This window comes from Triticum urartu, chromosome 2 (genome assembly GCF_003073215.2).
Source record: "Triticum urartu cultivar G1812 chromosome 2, Tu2.1, whole genome shotgun sequence".
Classification (NCBI taxonomy): domain Eukaryota; kingdom Viridiplantae; phylum Streptophyta; class Magnoliopsida; order Poales; family Poaceae; genus Triticum; species Triticum urartu.
Window position 1 is genome coordinate 620559261 of NC_053023.1, and position 9518 is coordinate 620568778.

Genomic DNA, 9518 nt, shown 5'->3' on the forward strand with positions numbered 1-9518 from the left:
CCTATTTGGCATTGCGTTACTACTCGGCCCATATTCAACGACACCTCACTGGCCCAAACAAGTGTACATCATCGAAAAGACACTTAGCTCAAATTATATAACTTGAGAAAAGGAGATACACTCTGAACACTAGAGAATGTTGATGCCCTCATTTAGCCCACCAGTAGTTCGAGACAACAAATAGTTTGAAATAACGATATATACAACATTCAAACACTGACTAGTGACTACTACTGACATAAACAGCAAGACATGATAGTTCATAAGAAGTCTTGCTAGACCACCAAAATGCACCCATCTGCAGCTCAGACTCTCGTGATCCAGACGAGAATGACATTCTAAACAGAGGCAACTATTACATAGTAAGAGTGACATATACAAGGATGACCAAATGACAAGGAATATGCATAACAAAAGAAAGAACTACCCATCCAGAACAAGCAGCAAAGACAACAAAGTCATTCGAAGAGATGATCCAACACCATCATAATTTGCAGCCCCGCTTCAGAGACCAATGATCTGGAGACACCAGTACTCCACCCTTTTGACGCAACAGCCAAATTACCTATCAACTTGAAGGCTTGAACCACATCACTGCCTGTAGTAATTAAGACATCCAAGGATCAAAGTTAATCTAGATGCCTTTGTCATTCTCACCTTCTTTTGGCTGCAGGCTGTATCGTTGACAATCAGGGGAATTTGCTCCCTAACTCCTCGGGCTCGCCGTGTAGACACAGTTTTCCATAGCAAATAGAGCCTCACTGCCATCAAGGTCCTTGCCAACGGTGATCTCCTAGTTAATCGGATAATTGAGTCCGAGAAACAGAGAGAGTGAACCAAGGCTGTTTACCCGCCTCCAACTAAAAAATCCTGAAGGCCCCAACAAGCTGGTATCCTGCTCATAGACGTAACAACCACTGTCCGGATACTCACGTATTTCACAGTGCTTGTATACAGTGGGGTTTTTGCAATATAACTTTTCCGGCTCATGTGTCCGAATGATCATCAGTCTTTTGTCGTCGTTTGATCGAGCGAGGAACCAGTTGTGCTTCCCTGTTTTTGGCAAAGGTGGTGTGATTACAAAGGGCAGTAACTGTAGGGACACTGCATCATATCAAAAAGGACAGGCATTGTTAATGTAAGATCAACATTGTTCAGAGTATGAGTAGGATAATGCAAGAAACAACATTGATATGTCCCTGTTGGAACTAGGAGGAAAATACAGGGAAATGTATACTGGGTTTGAAAATATAGAAGTGTCATGCATGGTTATACTCATGTTATCTCGCAATCGATTCTTCACAGGAAACTACCATGTCATGCATGTTATGGAATCATGTTCTGTCCTCACAAACAAATTCTTCAAGGTAACTAACAGACCATGCATTGTTATATACTCGTGTTCTGTGGGAAAAAATTTGTGAGGATATTATTCTAGCCATTGATTGCTGAAGGGCGAATATAGGTATGTACACATGGTAAGCATTACAGGATTTCACTACTTCCAAATATAGAGTTCTCCATATGCACATTTACTTCCCTAATGTATGGTTAGGTGAAACCAACAGTGTGGTGCATGTTTCTACATCATGAAAATGAGGAAACTAACATGGCCATTGATACACACTCATATTTAGTAGTAGTATATAGATTACTGTAAAATAAGGAGAATATCCATATATTCCTAACCGTTTGATTATTCAGGGGTACAAATTGGCTGTAATGACATGATCACAATCGCATGAATTAACTCATTCCAAATATAGCTGATTTACGGCGTCTCTAATACATTGCCATAGTTCTGCTCAAATTCTGCTCAAACAGGGATATGCCAATCATCACAAAAAGTACAAACAGTGTCATGGCATCATCATTAACATGAGATGGAAACAACTTACATGCGCCGTCCCAGCAATACGTGGTGCCATCTGCTTTGTCGATCGCGTAGATGATGCCATTGTGTTCAATAGCATCACAGAAGTGTGTATCAGCTTTGACGATGATCCACTGCGAGCTGAGTTGTCTCCAGCTAAAGAAGGCACCGGCGTAAAGATAGGAGAGTCCGCGGTCGAACAAGGCAATTAGCTTGAAGTCTGCGTAATTCACATGTCGTGTGGGCACTTGGCAGATTACAATCTTCTGCAAAACAAGGTCCGTCCAACTGACGTGGTAATCTAGATGACTAGGACCGCGATGGTAAAACTCTATATAATCCAACGGAGGAAGGATAATCTCATGGGAGGTCTGGAAGTTCATGAGCACCAACTTTTTACCGTCTTCTCTGAAGGCAGCCATTAAGTGGGAGTTCATGCCGGCCCAGTACATACCTGCCAAGAAGTTTCGGGCGATGGTGATCGGATCAAAGTCGAGGGAAATGATGTACGGCGACCCACTACATACCTGCAAAGAAGTTTCGGCTAATGGAGATCGGATTGAAGTCGAGGGGCATCATGTACGCCTCCGTATCATGGTGAGCCAATCTCGCAAGACCAGATAGCAGCAAGCAGGGTGTCTTGAAAAGCTTTGGCCTCGCTTCGATGATGGCCGTGTGCATGCCACTCGAGCATGTAGCCAGCCGCAGGGCGCTCAACATATCCATACACGAACAACAGAGGTCGAAGATGTCTGTCGGTGTCAAAACCGGCGGATCTCGGGTAGGGGGTCCCGAACTGTGCGTCTAGGCCGGATGGTAACAGGAGGCAGGGGACACGATGTTTTACCCAGGTTCGGGCCCTCTTGATGGAGGTAAAAGCCTACGTCCTGCTTGATTAATATTGATGATATTGGTAGTACAAGAGTAGATCTACCACGAGATCAGAGAGGCTAAGCCCTAGAAGCTAGCCTATGGTATGATTGTTGTTCGTCCTACGGACTAAAACTCTCCGGTTTATATAGACACTTGAGAGGGCTAGGGTTACATAGAGTCGGTTACAATGGTAGGAGATCTACATATCCGTATCGCCAAGCTTGCCTTCCATGCCAAGGAAAGTCCCTTCTGGACACGGGACGAAGTCTTCAATCTTGTATCTTCATAGTCCAGTAGTCCGGCCGAAGGTATAGTCCGGCTATCCGGACACCCCCTAATCCAGGACTCCCTCAGTAGCCCCCGAATCAGGCTTCAATGACGATGAGTCCGGCACGCAAATTGTCTTTGGAATTGCAAGGCGGGTTCTTCTCCAAATTCCGTGTACCTGTTGAACAGTGTCCGTTTTCTTGTAAATGTAGTGCTCCTTGGCTTCTACGCCCAATAATGGCCATTTTCCACGTGTCAAACGAATACAAAAAGTCAGGGTGTTTTTTATATTTACACCCCTAGCCGCGTGAATGAGCCGCCTATTTAAGGGGACGAGGATTTAGATCCAAACCACACCTTCTCCCTTCCGCGAGTATTCATCAGAGCGTATCCGACAGAGGTCCATTCCATCATGGCCGGCCGCCGCAGCTCCTCTCGCCCTTCCAGCCCTCAGCCTGGAGATTGGAAGAGGTGCTCCATCCCGCACAACGAGCTAGTGACGCTCCAGACCAAGGGATTTCTCCCCCCGGCCTATATGGTCCCGGTTCGAGCCAGACTTGCCACCTATAATGGCGGAGGGCAAGCGGAGAGCGCCCCCAATCCCTCCAAAGGAGAGTGGGTATGCCTTGCCCCTTACTTAATAAGAGGGCTCAGATTTCCAATTCATCCGTTTCTCTGGGGGCTTCTGGAGTTCTATGGCCTCCAGCTGCACAACCTCACGCCTGCCTCCATATTGCATATCGCGGGCTTCGTAGCCCTTTGCGAGCTGTTCTTGGGCTGCGAGGCTCATTTCACGCTATGGAAAAGGCTATTCTGCCTTGTGCCCCGCTCTAAGGAGGGGTCAATATATCAGGTGGGCGGAGCCGAAGTGTGGCGCATCGCTGGGACCGGATATCTATCCGGAACCCCAAAGAAGGCGTCCGAGGACTGGCCTTCGGAATGGTTTTATATAGAGGACGTCCCGCTGCCGAATCCTGTCCGGATCGGCCTCCCTGAGTTCGATAGTGCTCCCCTAAAGAAGCGCCTAAGCTGGCGTCCACGGAGCCCTCAGAGGGAAAGTGACAGGGACATTATTTACCTGATGGACCGGATAAGGTTGTTAGCTCATTCCGGACTGACCATGATCGGGGTCATGGCCGCATGCATCATGCGAGGGGTGCAGCCGCTTCAATATAGAGGCCACCCCATGTGGGACTTCAACGGGGAGGACGACGCCACCCGCTACGGTCGTAAGGGGTCGGCATCGGCTGCCGCTCTAATAAAGACCTTGTCCGCTTTGTACAAGGGAGAAGAGGAGGAATTTCTCCACGTCAACCCACGGGGTGGATTTTCTATGTACAATCCCCCAAGTTGGGTAAGTGGACACTTTCACTTGCCCATCCGTTTTATACTCCCATTGTTAAATTTTCAGTCTAACGACTTCAACGCAGGAACTGCACCAGGTTGTTAATGAAATAAATAGCCCTCCTCCACAACCCGAGGATCCGGGACGGTCCCTCGACCCGGCCTCTCAAGAGGATCCAGACTTATCTGTGGAGCTGATTGATGGAGTGTTTCATCAATTGAGCAAGGACAACGCCTTGGTGGCCATTACGGCCGATTATCCAGGGCTACTCCCAGCCTCACAGGTAACTGGGACCGGAGTCCCAGCACTTTGAAAAGGGATCTGTTCTCGCGTGTTTTTGATTGCCGTATGACAACCGTGTTTTGCAGGGGAGGTCCTTGAGACGGGAGGCCGAGCCTGCGGCGACTAGCCAACGAGGGGTGGCAAGGCCCCGCGAGCTGAAAAGAAGTGCGGTCCAGACTGAGGCACCGGCGCAAAGGTATAGCACGCCACCTTATTCCCAGGTGTTATTCCTTCGAGGCATATTAACGCTCGTGCTCTCTTCAGGACGAAGAGACCTTGCCAGACTATATCCGGAGAGGCTGCCAATCGCGCCTCCACCAGCCAGGCTCCAAAGCCTGGTCCGGAAGCGGAGGCGAACACGAGGCACGCACCGGACGCTCCTCCGATGGAGGATGCGGACAGGCTGTCTGCCACCAATTCCGAGGTGGAGAGTGCCATGAGCCACAGGCGTCGCCGGACAGTTCTTCGCGACGCTTGTTTCTCCCAAGAGGCATTGGATGCCTTCAATTCGAGAGACGCGTACCTCCGTGCCGCTCAAAATGGTCTAGCCAGAGCCACGGAGCAATATGTGAAAGACATACGGGTAAGAAAATTTTGGTAATTATATATATGTACTAGTAGCCCCCGAGACTTGAAACAGTTAGAATAACTGATTTAAGGATCATCTGTTATGCAGGTTCTTACAGAAAAGAATACCCTGCTATCCCAGGAGCTGGAAGAGTGCAAAGCCCAACTTGAGGCCGCACTAGCTGCGGCAGGGGAGCCCAAGGAGACCCCCTCTGGTAATATACGCTTCGAAAGATAAGTATTTTGTGAAGTGCGGCGTGGGTGCAAATCTGACAAATGAAATTGCAGATGGCGCCGGATTAAATCCGGAAGTGCAACAACTCCAACGCCAGCTGAAGGCTGGTGAGAGCGTGCTGACAAAGGTGAGGCGGAAGAAGAACGATCTCCAAGATGCCAACACCAAGCTGGGCATTGAACTGAAGGACGTTCGTGCCCAGCTGTTGGACTCCGTGAAGGAGAATCAGCGGCTTCGACGCGGCATATATAGTAAGTGCTTAAACGAACTTTGAAAAAAGAGTTCGGCGAGGAAGTCGACTAACAGAGTAATGTCTAAAGGTAAGCTAACAGGTCGTCCTGCAGAGGAAATGCCTGGTTCTACGGGTGACCTTCTTCCCGAGCTCTCACAACTGCACGAGCGAGTTCGGCAGGTGATGCAAGGCATCGCCCAGGCTTTATGGCCATCCGTCTCCATGCCCGAAGGCCTTGGAGAGCTTGTAGAGAAGCTGAAGGGAGTGCGGCGGCGCTTCCGATTGTGGAAGATGTCGGCCTGCCGTCAAGGCGCCAGGGAGGCCTGGGCCATGGTGAAGACGCGGTACACGAAGGCTGACCCAAACCACATGGCCGAGGTCGGACCCGTAGGGCCCGATGGGAAGGAGATCCCTATGAGCTTAGTATACGACCAAGTAGAGTTGGCCGCAAAGTATTCCCAACAGGACTGTAAACTAGACAGCCTGTTAGATGGTATTGAAGAGGAATACAATCAATCAGATTGACTATGTAATTTTAATTGACATGTGTAATGCCTTCTAGCCGGATTGTAGATCGTTTGTCATGGCCGACCTTTTCACTTCAACCTCGGGACCTGACGGTCCGGAGTGTGTTCGAATACCCTCACGGTTATATAAGAACCGGGGTATGCATGGAGACCAAGCGTAGGGGTCATTAGTGCTTGAACAGACAAGTGCCCAACTAGTTATGTTATATTACATGGTTAGTAAGAAACATCTTCCAGGGAGAATAGTTTCGTTAGGGGTTCCTTTCCCTGGGAGGCATGCCCTAAAGTGCATGTCCATTCTGCGAAAAGAGGTGCAGGAAAAACATCTGGGGGCGAATAGATAAAAAAAGATCATCTTTAGTTCACCGACCGAATATTCCCTTAAGAACGCTAGCTTTCGGCTTCACCCAGTCTGAGGTACACATCCGGCTGACCCGGTAGTAACAATCGCAGAGGTGCTCCCTTTACCACCTAGCCGAACAATCAGGAACGTAGGGGTAAGCACAAGAGCCAGGCAACCCAGCTTGGCCAAAACTTAAGTCATATCGATGCATATCATGGCGAATAAAAGGTACATGCGGAAGTGTGACACATGTGTTGGGCATGAAGCCCGTATAAATAAGCTTCTGTTTAAAGAAGCCCCCAGGTTTAATGAGCACGGATAGCACGTCATTTTATGAGCCTTTAAAGGCTATAAGAGAGGGAGAGGATAAGGAGAGAAATGTAAGATAGAAAGTATGTAAAAAATGGACAGAGGAAGGAGACGAACATAGAGTCCGACGCTAGGCATAGAATCTTCGGAGACGGGCTGCGTTCCATGGGTTCGGCTCGAGTCGGTTATCCGATGCATCTCGCAGGCGGTATGCTCCACCAGTCAGGACTTGGTCAATTATGAAGGGACCTTCCCACTTGGGCTTGAGTTTTTCCTTTTTCTTGTCCGGCAGGCGTAGAACTAATTCGCCAACGTTGTAATTTTTGGCCCGTACTTCTCTGCTTTGTATCTTCGAGCCTGCTGTTGATAGAATGCTGAACGGGCTTTTGCCATGTCTCACTCTTCCTCCAAGGCGTCCAAACTGTCATGCCGATCGAGCTCGGCTTCTCTTTCTTCATACAAGCGCACTCGAGGTGAGTAATGAATTATGTCGCAGGGCAAAACTGCCTCTGCGCCATACACCATGAAGAATGGTGTGTATCCAGTGGTGTGATTCGGCGTGGTCCGCAGCCCCAGAGTACGGAGTCGAGCTCCTCTACCCAGTGCGTATTAGATTCCTTGAGGGACCGCACTAATCTGGGTTTGATGCCGCTCATGATAAGACCATTTGCATGTTCGACCTGGCTGTTGGTTTGTGGGTGATAGACGGAAGCATAATCGAGCTTGATGCCCATGTTTTTGCACCAGAGTTTTACCTCATCGACCGTAAAGTTCGTGCCGTTATCAGTGATGATGCTGTGGGGGACGCCGTAACGGTGTACAACCCCGGATATAAAGTCTATCACCAGTCCGGATTCGACCGTCTTAACAGGCTTGGCTTCTATCCATTTGGTGAACTTATCCACCATGACCAGTAAGTATTTTTTCTTGTGGGTTCCGCCTTTAAGGGGTCCAACCATGTCAAGCCCTCAGACCGCGAAGGGCCAGGTGATGGGGATAGTTTGGAGGGCGGTGGGTGGCATATGGCTTTGGTTTGCAAAAAGCTGGCAACCGACGCATCGTTGGACTAAGTCTTGGGCGTCTGCCCGGGCCGTCGGCCAATAAAAGCCTGTACATAAGGCCTTGCTTACAAGGGACCGAGCTGCAGCGTGATGTCCACCGAGTCCGGCATGAATTTCAGCCAGGAGGTTCCGCCCTTCCTCTTCGGAGCTGCACCTTTGAAGGACTCCGGTAGTGCTTTTCTTATCAAGCTCTCCCTCATGGACTTTATAGGCTTTAGATCGCCGCACTATGCAGCGTGCCTCATTTTGGTCCTCGGGGAGTTCCTGCCTGGTAAGGTAGGCGAGGAATGGTTCTGTCCACGGGGTGATGACGGCCATTATTACGTGGGCTGAAGGTGTTATTTCATTGGCAGAGCCTCCAATTATGTCAGAGTGTTCGGTGTCGGGCAGTGCGGTTGGGTCCGGGCTGTTATTGCCAGGTTCCCCTTCCCATACTACGGGCGGCTTGAATAGCCTTTCCAAGAACATGTTGGGGGGACTACATCGCGTTTTGCACCGATGCGTGCCAGGACATCTGCCGCCTGATTATTTTCCCGGGCTATATGGTGAAATTCGAGGCCTTCGAACTGAGCTGACATTTTTAGGATGGCGTTGCGATAAGCTGCCATTTTTGGATCCTTGGCATCAAAGTCTCCATTTATTTGGGATATTGCGAGGTTCGAGTCCCCGCGCACCTCTAGGCGTTGAATGCCCATGGATACTGCCATCCAGAGACCATGTAAAAGGGCCTCATATTCGGCTGCATTGTTGGAGTCTGCGTACATTATCTGGAGTACATATTGAACCGTGTCTCCTGTGGGGGACGTCAAAACGACGCCAGCCCCTAGGCCGGCCAACATTTTGGAGCCGTCGAAGTGCATGACCCAGTTTGAATATGTGCCATACTCTTTAGGGAGTTCGGCCTCCATCCATTCTGCGACAAAGTCGGCCAAAACTTGCAACTTGATAGCTCGCCGTGGCTTGTAAGTTATGTCGAACGGGAGGAGCTCAATGGCCCATTTTGCAATCTGGCCCGTCGCGTCGCGGTTGTTTATAATATCATTAAGTGGCACTTCCGAGGCTACCATTACTGAACACTCTTGAAAGTAGTGTCGCAGCTTCCGGGATGCCATAAATACCGCGTACGCAATCTTTTGATAATGCGGGAATCGTGACTTTCACGGAGTAAGGACAGTGGACACATAATAGACCGGCTTTTGAAGGGGGAATTTGTGTCCGTCCGTTTCTCGTTCGATGACGAGCACTGCGCTTACGACCTGATGGGTTGCTGCAATGTATAATAGCATTGGTTCGCCAATGTTTGGCGTGGCCAGGACTGGGTTTGTTGCCAAGATGGCTTTTATTTTGTCGAGTCCGGCCGTGGCTGCATCCGTCCACTCGAAGTGTTGGTGCGCCGAAGGAGGCGGTAAAGGGGTAGGGCCTTTTCTCCTAAGCGGGAGATAAAGCGGCTTAGAGCCTCCACGCATCCGGTTAATTTTTGTATTTGTTTGAGGTCCTTCGGGATATCCAATTGTGACAGAGCTCGGATCTTGGCTGGATTTGCTTCAATTCCTCTACTGGATACAATGAAGCCCAAGGGCTTTCCAGCTGGAACGCCGAAAACG